This window comes from Schistocerca nitens, chromosome 7 (genome assembly GCF_023898315.1).
Source record: "Schistocerca nitens isolate TAMUIC-IGC-003100 chromosome 7, iqSchNite1.1, whole genome shotgun sequence".
Taxonomy (NCBI): domain Eukaryota; kingdom Metazoa; phylum Arthropoda; class Insecta; order Orthoptera; family Acrididae; genus Schistocerca; species Schistocerca nitens.
In genome coordinates this window covers 446,874,395-446,888,142 of record NC_064620.1, presented here as the reverse complement: position 1 = coordinate 446,888,142, position 13,748 = coordinate 446,874,395, and positions in this window count along the sequence as shown.

The following is a 13,748-nucleotide window of genomic DNA, read 5'->3' as shown; positions in this document are numbered from 1 at the left end:
TGCAAGCTACACTACTGGCCATTAAAATTGCTACACCAAGAAGAAATGCAGATGATAAACGGGTATTCATTGGACAAATATATTATACTAAAACTGACATGTGATTACATTTTCACGCAATTTGGGTGCATAGATCCTGAGGAATCAGTACCCAGAACAATCACCTCTGGCCGTAATAACAGAGCTTGGATGGCGTGTACAGGTACAGCTGCCGATGCAGCTTCAACATGATACCACAGTTCATCAAGAGTAGTGACTGGCGTATTGTGACGAGCCAGTTGCTCGGCCACCATTGACCAGTGGTTTTCAATTGGTGAGAGATCTGGAGAATGTGCTGGCCAGGGCAGCAGTCGAACATTTTCTGTATCCAGAAAGGACCGTACAGGACCTGCAACATGCGGTCGTGCATTATCCTGCTGAAATGTAGGGCTTCGCAGGGATCGAATGAAGGGTAGAGCCACGGGTCGTAACACATCTGCAATGTAACGTCCACTGTTCAAAGTGCCGCCAATGTGAACAAGAGGTGACCGAGACGTGTAACCAATGGCACCCCATATCATCACGCCGGGGGATACGCCAGTATGCCGATGACGAATACACGCTTCCGATGTGCGTTCACCGCGACGTCGCCAAACACGGATGCAACCATCATGATGCTGTAAACTGCACTTGGATTCATCCGAAAAATGAAGTTTTGTTATTCGTGTACCCAGGTTTGTCGTTGAGTACACCATCGCAGGCGCTCGTGTCTGTGATGCAGTGTCAAGGGTAACAGCAGCCATGGTCTCCGAGCTGATAGTCCATACTGCTGCAAACGTCGTCGAACTGTTTTTTCAGATGGTTGTTGTCTTTCACACCTCCCCATCTGTTGACTTAGGGATCGAGACGTGGCTGCACGATCGGTTACAGCCATGCGGATAAGATGCCTGTCATCTCGACTGCTAGTGATAGGAGGCCGTTGGGATCTAGCACGGCCTTCCGTATTACCCTCCTGAACCCACCGATTGTATATTCTGTAACAGTCATTGGAAGTCGACCAACGCGAACAGTATTGTCGCGGTACGATAATTCACAACCGCGATAGGCTACAATCCGACCTCTATCAAAGTCGGAAACGTTATGGTACGCATTTCTCTTCCTTACACAAGGCATCACAACAACGTTTCACCAGGCAACGCTGGTCAACTGCTGTTTGTGTATGAGTAATCGGTTGGAAACTTTCCTCATGTCAGGACGTTGTAAGTGTCGCAACCAGCGCCAACATTGTGTGAATGCTCTGAAAAGCTAATCATTTGCATATCACAGCATCTTCTTCCTGAGATTAATTTTCGCGTCTGTAGCACGTCATCTTCGTGTTGTAGCAATTTTAATGGCCAGTAGTGTATCTATCACATTATCTCCATTTCGCTTTACTTCGTTATTTACGGCAAGAGAAACTGTAGAGCGCTGTCACAGGTATGTTAAAGAAATACACATCTGACAATAGCGTTATCTCATCTGCTGTTTTGGCATCCATATTACATTCTTGAAACTCCTCCCTGGGTTACTTAGCAAATAGTTGACGTTGTTAGATTGATTATTGGTATCGGTAACAAATTTTGCCTTCTGTTTTTCTTTTCATATGCGACAAAGTTTCAGAACTTTCCGTTGATAAACAGCCAAATAAATCAATTACATGCCACGAGAATATGTGGGGCTCGGTAACAATTTGGCGCATTTATGACTAAAAAAGCATCAACTGTGTAGTAATGCAAGACTAACAAACTAAAAGAGATACTGTCATTATGAATTCAATGGTAGGAAAGACGATGCCAGACAGGCTAGAGGCCAAGATTGTGTAGAAAAAGAACGATATAATTTAAAATGCTGTTACAGTACAAATAAATAGCAGCATCGGCTGATGGTGAATAGAAATTTCCTTAATGAGCGCTTTAGTAGAAGAATGGTTAAATCCTTTATCAACTATAAGAGTCGATCAAAAAGTTTCCGTCTGAGAGCGTTACTGCAGCGTAAACGCAACGTTGTACGCGTATTGTCATATCGCTGGCTTGGTTGCGAAGTATCTTTGCGATCAGCGCGTTTGCAGAGTCGAGCATGGGACACGGAACTGTTATGTTGTGTTGTGGGTAGCTCTGCATGTAAGAATCATTGTTATTATGGAAGTTCAAGTGTTGCTGCAAGTACTTTTACAATAAAGTGATGGAATATGGAAGTGATTCAGAGGAAAGCGCGTAATGGGGCAATTAAAAGTGAGCAGTGCCGCCAGCAACGTATTTGTGTATCCTCTCGTTGCGTGTCGCACCGTTCATCAATCATCTGCACCGTGTCTGGTCCCCCAGAATGAACTAATATGAATCAATAATACTATTTACCACAAAAGAGAGCTTTTAAGTGCCTGTGTCTTGTAGCAAGCGTGAGAACGTGCGTTGTACCATCGCGTTCCGCATCATGAACAATCAACTCCGGCGTGACGAATACGCGCACGCTCGTGCAACTGAGAACTGTGAACTGTAAATTTAACTCTGTGAACAGTGTTAAAATTTATTACTAGTGTCAAGAAGGACTGGTACCAAATATCTGTGTATGCGTGACGAGCATAAGAACTTTCGTTCGATTATTCGGCTTACGCATCATCAACAATCACCCACGCCGTGTCGGTTACGCGTACGCTCGTCTGAGTGATATTGTGGACTGTTAATCATCCATTAATTGGGATAAACACTTATGAATTAGAATGTAAACAGTGCTATCGTCTCAGAATATAGCTGTTCATACCAGACGTAGAACAGTGTTGTGTTTTAACGTTGTGTGGCTCCCCTAAACCAGCATGCATATTTTGGTAGATAATTTCAGGCAAGCCAGCAGCAGTGTGGAGCAGAACAAAACGACTGCCACGGGATTATCAGGTACGTGGTGCGGACAGGGCGCACGGTCGAGACGACAGCGAGTTGAAGGGATCCCCACCCTTTTCTATCGCCGGCCGTGTTACGACCGTGCGGTGAATGAGGAAACGAGCTACAGCGATGTTATTACGGAATGCTTTCTAACAGGACCAACAACTTGTTATTAATTTATAAACGTAGAGGGGCAAACATAGTTGACATGCATAGGAGAAGGAGAAAGAGTGCCGGGCAGCATGTCTGTCGAAGACCGCCGTTGTGGGAGGGCGTGCCAAGTTCCGTGCTTGTCGCGATTCGACACAAGGCACCATTCGAGCTGGATGGCCGGTCTCATCAATATCGCCAACTCTAGTGAGAGGCAGGCGAGCATCCCACTAGTCTTGATCTCTCCCTGTGCTATTGTCACGCCTCAAGTCCCTTGAAAGTGTCTTGAAGGCTCGGCAATTCCTGTGGAGCGAGGTTATGCAGCACACTGTTACGGATTTCTTCATGCAACAGGGCGCGGTGTTTTGGCAAAAGACTGCCTCGTGTGTCGATGAGATTACTGCCTCAGTGTTGACGGAAATTTTACCTGATTGGCATACCAGTTCTGAACTGGACGGCCTACGAAAGGAAACTTTTTGATCTCGACTTATACAATATACACTACTGGCCATTAAAATTGCTACACTAAGAAGAAATGCAGATGATAAACGGGTATTCATTGGACAAATATATTATTTTACAACTGACATGTGATTACATTTTCACGCAGTTTGGGTGCATAAATCGTGAGAAATCAGTACCCAGAACAACCACCTCTGGCCGCGATAACGGCCTTGATACGCCTGGGCATTGAGTCAAACAGAGCTTGGATGGCGTGTCGAGGTACAGCGGTCCATGTATCTTCAACACGATACCACAGTTAATCAACAGTACTGACTTGCGTATTGTGACGAGCCAGTTACTCGACCACCATTAACCAGACGTTTTCAATTGGTGAGAGATCTGGAGAATGTGCTGGCCAGGACAGCTGTCGAACATTTTCTGTATCCAGAAAGACCCGCACAGGACCTGCAACGTGCGGTCGTACATTATCCAGCTGAAATGTAGGGTTTCGCAGTGATCGAATGAAGAGTAGAGCCACGGGTCGTAACACATCTGAAATGTACCGTCCACTGTTCAAAGTGCCGTCAATGCGAACAAGAGGTGCCCGAGACGTGTAACCAATGGCACCCCACGCCGGGTGATACGCCAGTATGTCGATGACGAATACACTCCTCCAATGTGCGTTCACCGCGATGTCGCCAAACACGGATGCTACCATCATGATGGTGTAAACAGAACCCGGATTCATTCGAAAAAATGACGTTTTGCCATTCGTGCACCCAGGTTCGTCGTTGAGTAAACATACGCAGGCGCTCCTGCCTGTGATGCAGCGTCAAGGGTAACCGCAGCCATGGGCTCCGAGCTGATACAGTAGTCCAAGCTGCTGCAAAAGTCGTCGAACTGTTCGTGCAGATGGTTGTTGTCTTGCAAACGTCCCCATATGTTGACTCAGGGATCGAGACGTGGCTGCACGATCGGTTACAGCCATGCGGATAAGATGCCTGTCATCTCGACTGCTAGTGATACGAGGCCATTGGGATCCAGCACGGCGTTTCGTCTTACCCTCCTGAACCCACCGATTCCATACTCTGCTAACAGTCATTGGATCTCGACTAACGCGAGCAGCGATGTCGCGATACGATAAACCACAATCGGGATAGACTACAATCCGACCTTCATCAACGTCGGAAACATGATGGTACGCATTTCTCCTTCTTACACGAGCCATCATGTAAGAGGTCAGAGCAGATGTAATTTCGATGTATTGCTCATGCGCTGACTGCAATATGCATGGTATAAGAAAATCTCTGACCAGAGAGCAGTGTTGACTGCAGTAGGAACTGTGTAGCTGTAGCAGTAAGTTGTTGCTAGTCTGGAGTCTGCTATGGTCTGGTCTGGTGTATCGTGTTGGCTGGCCCGGACGCGGTGCAGCGATGTCGGAGCCTGAGTATTATTGTATAAGGTAAAAAGTCGCATGTAAATGTTTTAAAACTCTCGTAATAATAATTTTCCTCGTAAAAAGTAACTTTTAACAACCATTCATTTCAATTTAAAGAATTTACTAATTTCTCCCATCCATGATCATCCCTATTATTGCAATAGAAAAATCAGTTGCTTCCTTTCATAAATGACAGATAGGTCGGCCATCATTGCACAGAGCTGTGCCGGAAAAATTTCTTTTAAGAGCAGATATATCCGGCGACTTCATTGAGGTAACAATTTTTCCTTTTTTTATTCAGAATGATCTTTCAGGGCTATGATACAGCACTGCTGTTGTCCAAAATTTACCAGGTTAAATTCACAGTGAATTATTGAAAAGTCATAAGTGAGCGACAATTTAATTGAGAGGTTAGTTACATTGTTTTATTACCAGGTTACTGAATTCATTTTTTTATTGGGACGTTACACTGAATGTGAACAACGTAATTATAATTTTACTGTTGAGAGGTTTAGGAATTTTTCTGTTTTGAGCTTACACTAAACGAGAATATTATTTATGTTAATATTTTCTGTTTTGAGGTTACGCTAAATGTGAATGAATTTTGAGCTTAGATTAAATCAGAAAGAATTTTGCGTGGAGGTTAATGTGAAAAGAAATTTTGTGGGGAGGTTACAAATGAGAAAGAATTTTGTGGGCAGGTTACACTGAATGACGATACTTATTTATATTAATGATTTTAAATTATTGTGGGGAGGTTACAATCAAAACAACGTTTCACCAGGCAGCGCCGGTCAACTGCTGTTTGTGTTTAAGAAATCGGTTGGAAACTTTCCTCATGTCAGCACGTTGTAGGTGTCGCCACCGGCGCCAACCTTCTGTGAATGCTCCGATAAGCTAATCATTTGCATATCACAGCATCTTCTTCCTGTCGGTTAAATTTCGCGTCTTTAGCACGTCATCTTCGTTGTGTAGCAATTTTAATGGTGAGTAGTGTGCATAATACCCTATGCACACCGGAAATCAGACTATTATTTACGCTCCTGTAACAGTGTTTAGAACAGATAGGTATAAGAATTAGACAAACAAAGCACAGCATCATTTAAGTTCCTTTTCCCATTGTTCGAAGAACAGTACAGTATAATAAAGAGGAAACAATGGAATAAGCTTAGCCCCGGTGTTTGCTCTTGAAGTGTACCCGATACGACAGGAGGGATCGTTCTCTTCTTATTTACGATGTATGTATGCGTGCGTGCGTGTGTGTGTGTGTGTGTGTGTGTGAGAGAGAGAGAGAGAGACAGAGAGAGAGAGAGAGAGAGAGAGAGAGAGAGGGAGGGAGAGAAAGAGCGAGAGAGAGAGAGTGAAGCTTATGCATATGTATGTACCTGTGTGTGTCAGTGTGTGTGTGTGTGTGTGTGTGTGTGTGTGTGTGTGTGTGTGAGCCTGCATTGCGAGTCAAGACGGCCCGTGTTTCCCCGAGACATCTCCCATGAGTCAGGGGCGGACCAGATAAGCGTTATTAAGCGCGTCGTTCCCGTATCGCTTTCCGCAGAGGGAGCGGCGCAGATCAAGACGCTTGGGGCTGGCGGCAGCGATTAAAAGCACCCAGCAGCCGAGTCAAGCCCAGTAGTAGATTGCGGCGGCTTTTCGTCGAGTGCTGCAGTATGGCTCTGTTCGTTTCTCCTGTCCTGCTGAAAACTCTGGTCCGCACCATAACATGGTGGCTGCAGCGCCTCGAGCTACGCACATTTATTCATTTAATGTGACAGGTTTATGCCCACCTGACCATCTCTTAAACTTAAGCAGGCATTCTACATATTTTGCTTTACTTTCATTACGATAAGCGTGCTATACATTATTCTTATACTCAACAATATAAAACATTTAGAAATATCTGTAGTGCAGAACGAAGAGAAACACACAGTTCACATTCGTTCAAGCAGAGTTCTACAATAAATACATATTTAAACTGAAACTTCCTGGCAGATTAAAACTGTGTGCCGGACCAAGACTCGAACTCGGGACCTTTGCCTTTCGCGGACAAGTGCTCTACCAACTGAGCTACCCAAGCACGACTCACCCGTCGTCCTTACAGCTTTACTTCTGCCAGTATCTCGTATCCTACTTTCCAAACTTCACAGAAGCTCTCCTGCGAACCTTGCCCGCGAAAGGGAAAGGTCCCGAGTCCGAGTCTCGGTCCGGCACACACTTTTAATCTGCCAGGAAGTTTCATATCAGCGCACACTCCGCTACAGAGTGAAAATCTCATTCTGGAGACAAATTTAAACTATGAGCGCTAGCACCGACGGACAAATGGTTCAAATGGCTCTATGGAACTTAACATCTGTGGTCATCAGCCCCCTAGAACTTAGAACTACTTAAACCTAAGGACATCGCACACATCCATGACCGAGGCAGGATTCGAACCTGCGACCGGAACGGTCGCACGGTTCCAGACTGAAGCGCCTAGAACCGCACGGCCACACTGGCCGGGACCGACGGACATCATAGAAGAAGAGGAGAGAGAGAGTGGGAGAGAGAGAAGGAGGGGGACAGGGAGAGAAGAATGTATTAAAACGTAATGAAGACAACGAAAGTGACGTGACTGCCTGAGAAATGAAGAGAGAAAGATGCACAACTTTAATATGATAGGAGCGTTCGCTTTCCTGTTTGACAGTAGAACTGGTTTTTTACGTACGTTTTTGACAATGTTAGGAAGGTCACAGAAGGAAGTGATTCAGATATCTAAAAACAAAAATGCATTTAGTTGTGCCCAGAGCCCATGGTAGCTGTTCAAGAAGCGGCCAGTAGCGAAGGAGGATATGCGATCTGAAGTTTTCCCGGCATATTTCCAATTTGAACAGTTCTCGGGTATCCGACCGGGTAGCACCTATATATATGGCGCCGAGAAGAACAACACAGCATTCGTCAGGAACCACCTGAAGATGGCAGCGGGTACGTCTGCCGAAATATTGTGGAGAAATTACGACGCAACCCGGTCGGATACCCGAGAACTTGAAACGTCCCCTTAGAAAAATCATACAAGACTGTGCTTATCCTGACACAATATTTTTAGCGCAACGCAATCTGACTTTCAAAAACCCCTACAAAAGAATGGCCCTGACTAACATTAACCTATACCTTACACAAATCACTTACCTCACCAAAAATCTTCGTTACTCGAACTACTGCAATACAGCGAGCGCCACTACTGCCAGCTAAATAAAAGATTCAAACTACGGAAGGCACTAACTATGAGAGGTGGCATGAGCCCCCTCTCATATTTCTATCTTACGATTCTCCTCTCTAGTTGCATGCGGTGGAGGGTTGCTTTTCCTTAACACGCGTACTTCCCACGCAGCGTCTCTCGTCACCCGGGTGGGCCGGTGACAGGCGGGCTCTGTGGAACTGGAGAGAGTTAAGCCGACGTGTGTGAGGCAGTCGAGTGAATGCTTTTCAGACGCCGACATTGTCAAGAGACACGCCCGCTGGGGTGTGAAGTAGCGGCTGGGCTAGAGGTTCCGTTACTTCAGAGAAACTTTGCGAAAACACTTTCTGGCGGGCTACCAGCGAGGCGTGGGAATGACTTGTGTACCCACGCAGTTGTGGCGGGAAAATTCCCGCACTTTCTGCAAAATCAGCACAGAAATTGGCGCCAAGAATCTCCATTGGTGGAATGGTAGTGCTCCGGCAATGGAGTGGAATTTCCGCCGGTTTTCGAGTTGCTGATTGGAACGTAACCACGGCCACTGTCGTGGGGGCGGGAATGTTCGGTGTTCGGCCTGTACGGGTGCTCTGAGTAGTCGGCAGTCGCCTTTCGGTCGAGGACGTCGGAGCAACCAGCCCTCGCCTGCGGTACGCCAGATCGTGTTCTGGGAGATAAGAAGACTGTTGGTAATGTACGTCCGCAGCACCGGCAGATAGGGATTTTCCTAGGTGATAATCAGAGCTCAGCAGAGCGCGCCTGTTCATCCTTTTCTAACTTTGTTCAGTTTCGAGTAGCAGCAATTACTATTGGGTTAGCTGTGTGTCTCTCTTGAGATTTGAGTGGAAAGGAATTGGCTCCACATACCACTTCGTCTTAAACCTCACGATCTAAGTTAGGGACAACTTCACCTTTACTGTGTTTGTATGAATCTCCAATTTTAGCCAATTTGATGTTTTATATTTCCTGTGTCTCTTTTACTATTCTGCGTTTAATCTTAATAAATCATATTGTTATTTTGGACAGAACTTTCTTTCTGTTAATCAATAGAGCAACCCTATCATTCCTCACTATGCTAATGAAACCTTTGTTTATTTAACTTATTTATCAAATTAAATTATTGCAGGTGCCAAACTCTCTTCTACTCCACTAGCAGGGTTGATTAGAGTCAGTTCGCGTATTTGTTTTATCCTTGTGCAACAGCAAAAGTCGGAGTTAGAATAGGGGGGGCTTAGAGCATGATTTACACATGTGGATTCTAGTAGAATTTAGTGATAAATACACTACTAGCCCCGGCACCTCGCATAATATGGCGACCCTGCCAGGATCTTTCCTGTGAATCTCTGATAAACAAACAGGATTCTTAGTAGGAACATTCAATTTTTTTTCTCTCTATTTTTTTTAATGATTAATACCCAAGTTTTTTTTGGTAGTTCCGCGTTTAGTTTTAAGTAGCGGCGCATGACTACAGTTTTTGTTTTCAGTGTATATATTTTTTGTTCATTGTTTTTTTTGTGTTTCGCTGATGTGGTGTCTGTACCGCATCGCACTTTGTCGGATTTGTGTGCGGTTTCTGTACCACATCAAATTGTGTTTGTGATTACAGCGTTGGAACAGCGTTGTTGAAATTTTATGTTTATGTGTAAAAAAAATATATGGAGTAGATTAATTTTATTGTGCATTTTAGATGAATTTGTTTTTATGAATGATAACGAGAAGTAAGGCACGACTATTATCGGGCGAAGCTAAAACAAAAGAGGATAGCATAATGGATAAGGGGCAGTTTACTGACGGGAATAGGTTCGGAGATGAGATGGGCACATTTTTAGCAGGACAGGACGCCAGGGGCATTGATGAGGAAGGTGATTTGGACGCGATCTCAGAGCAGCGTTGCGGCCGTGATTATGATAGTGAAGTAGAGGATGAAACAGAGACAGGCACACAGGTCGAGACGGTAGCAGAAGTTTATAGTCAAACGAACGAGTGCAGACAGAGGCCAGCTCGGTCACGTCAGAGCTCTAGCGCCCAGGTGTCCAGAGTTACATCGCCCATGTTTGAAGAGGATCAAGAAGATGACGTAAACCCAATACTGAGCTTCCTACGATCAATGAAAGAAGAAGCTGACGAACAGCGTAAGAAGCAGGAAGAAGCTGACGAACAGCGTAAGAGGGAGAAGGAAGAAGAGGAGAAACAACGTAAAAAGGAGAAGGAAGAAGAGGAGAAACAACGTAAGAAGGAGAAGGAAGAAGAGGAGAAACAACGTAAGAAGGAGAAGGAAGAAGCTGACGAACAGCGTAAGAAGGACACGGAGGCAATAATTTCGCATATAGGGGAAATTCGTGGGGAATTATTAACAATAAAGAAAGAATGTGGAGAAGCAAAACAAATGTCAACGGTAGCACAAAAAGTAGCAGGCCTTGCCAAAACTGCAGCAACAGGGGCAATGAAAGTCGCGGAAGCAACTTCTAAACTCGCAGGGCGCTTGCGACGTACAACACAATCCCACTCAAAATCCCTAGCATTCTTAAAAACTCAAGGTAATATCGCGGTTGCGAACTCCACGAAACGAATGGAAGAAGTAGAGAGTCGGATAGCAAAACTAGAGCAAAACGGGCACACGAGCACTGCGCGTTCGGATACCCATGATGGAGTACACAGAATTGTGTCTCCGAGGAAAAGCCCGCCGGGCTCTAGCCCAGTGACAGAGTGCGGAACTAACAATGCACACGCAGAAACAGCAAGTAATAGCTCCAATAATTATAGCCCACTTAGGAGAGTGAATTCTGAGTGCCACTTCCACTGTGATACAGAGGTTGCACATCACAGTTATCAGCAAGATAGAACAGGACACTCAGCAGACGTGCAAGTATCGGAAACGAGTGACAACACCAGTGCGAGGATCAGACAGGATTTTGATCACAATCACTTCCTGTCGATACTGAAATTCCAGAAGTTCAAAGAAAATGGAGGGTCGATGCATCCGAAGAGCTGGGTGATGCAGTTTACAAATTCATTACCGGCATCATGGCCAACCCAGGCAAAATTAGAATTCATGTGTGGACACATCGAAGGCCAAGCCGCGGAAAAGATGTGGGGTGTGGCAGTGACGTGTCGGACTTATCAGGAATTTGTTGGTGCATTCCTGCGGACCTACTGGTCAAAGGAAACGCAAGATAGGATTAAAGAGGAAATAATATTTTGTCCTGAACTGGAAGTGTCCGGGCATAGGAGCGCAACCAAATTTCTTGATGATTTACTCAAGAAGAATCAATTTTTAGATAGTCCATATAGTAACGGAGAAATCATTAAATTTTGCTTTTCCAAATTGCCAGTTAGGTACCAACAGACACTTGTCGGCAAGTGTGGAGCTGACATAGAAGCATTCAAGATTCTATTGCGCGAACTCGAAGTAGTCTTTGATAAACAAGACGCAAAGGACAGGAAGAAGGGGCAAAGTAACAAATACCACCGGCCAGGAACAGAAGACGACAGCAGATTGCATAATCGCACTGGTCAGTTAGGAAACCAGGGTTACGGAAGTCAAGGTTACGCTATTCAAGGTTATGGAAACCAAAGACACGGAAACCAGAACGTCAGGGAGCAGGGTCAATCTAGACAAGGAATCTGGGATAGAAGGAATAACGAACGGCAAAGCGACCGTAATTGGAGAGAGCGAAACCAAGGACAACGGTGGAACCAGGAGATTGAAACCAGACCCGCAAATCCTAATGCACGTCAGAGGAGGGGGAGCCTAACTAGGGATTGACGCCAGACTAGTGCGAACACAGGCCGCCGGAATTTCGCACGTAATCTCGGACCTGGCCAACTACGGATGATACATTACGAAGATTTATCAGAAATCCTGCTCGAGGAACATAAAGCAACTCCTCGACATGATCGGCAGCCTCTTATCACAGTAGCAATAGCTGAAAAGAGTCTGAATGCGATAATAGATAGTGGAAGCTACATAACAGCAATATCTGAGGCAGCATACAAGAGGTGCTCTCAGGAGATGGACTGGCCTGTCCTATCGGTTAAGAAAACCAAAATAAAAGGGGCATTAGCGGGTAAATGTACGGAGGTCACCCAACAAACAAGACTGGAATTCTCCTGCCAAGGACACAAAATAGAGTCTAACTTCTGGATCGTGCCAAATCTGGCGATCGACATGATAATAGGAACGGACTTCCTAAATGAACATGAAGCGATAGTTGATCTAGGACGAGGTGAAGTGGTTTTGAGGAAAGGGAATCCCGTCCACATTAAGTTCGACGATCAGCTGATCCCAGCTCAACTACCGTCTAACTGTGTTCGGATAAACTATGCGTGTCTGAAAGACAGAAAGGAAGAACAGGACGACGTTGCGGATAGGGGAGAGGACACGGATGAGAATGAAGTCGGAATAATGGGAGAAATAAAGGAGAAAATAGGAGAAAAAGTGGAAGCAATAAAGAATATAAGGGGCGAACACCGCAAAGAACTTCATAAATTACTAGTAGAACATGCGGAGGTCTTCCTTCCCAAGACAGGATCAATAAAGAACTTCCAATATGAATTTCGTGTACGTCCGCACAACCAGTTTCGTGTGCCACCCTATCCAATCCCCTTGGCATATCGACAGAAAGTAGCAGCTGAAATTACGCGAATGCTGAGTGAAGGAATAATAGAACCTACGGCTTCAGCCTATAATAACCCGTTAAGAGTAGTCGAGAAGGCAGATGGTAGTATTCGTTTAGTCTTGGACTCGCGACAAATTAATACCATAATAGAACCCGAAACAGACAGACCGGAACGATTAGAGGAACTCTTACAAAACTTCCATGGAATATCAATCTTCTCATCAGTTGATCTAAAATCGAGTTTCTGGCAGATCGAGCTCCATCCAAATTGCAGACAGTACACAGCCTTTTTAGCATTTGGAAGATGTTACCGGTTTCGTCGTCGACCATTTGGTTTGAACGTTTCATCTGCCGCATTCATTCGGGGGCTGGACGGCATACTAAGCGATAATTTGAAACGTCATGTCACCAGCTATGTGGACGATTTGCTGATCGCGGAGAAATCTTGGGGAGAGCACAATGCGGTCCTCGGTGAACTCCTAGCGACATTCAAGGAATACGGTGTGACTATCAATATCGAAAAATCGAATTTTGGGACGTCCTCTGTGAAATTTCTAGGACATATCATCACGGGTGAGGGCATTGCGCCAAATCCCGAAAAGATCGAAGCGATTGAAAAGTTTCCCATTCCTACGACAAAGAAGCAGTTAAGGGGGTTCTTGGGGATCATAAATTTTTACAACCGCTTTATACATGTCAAAACTCAGAGCAGTCCTCGGTTGCATCAACTTACAGGAAAGAAGATTCCTTGGGAATGGGATGAGGCGGCCGAATCCGAATGGAAAACATTAAAATTCGCATTATTACAAGCACCCATCCTATCACACCCTAATTTAGCTGAAGAGCTTTGCATAGTAACGGACAGTTCATACTCCGGTCTGGGTGTCATGGTGTTCCAAGACTATGTACATGAAGGAAACAGGGTGTGGAAGACAATTGCGTTTGCTAGCAGAGTACTAGCCAAGAGTGAGAGGAATTACTCAGTAACCGAGTTAGAG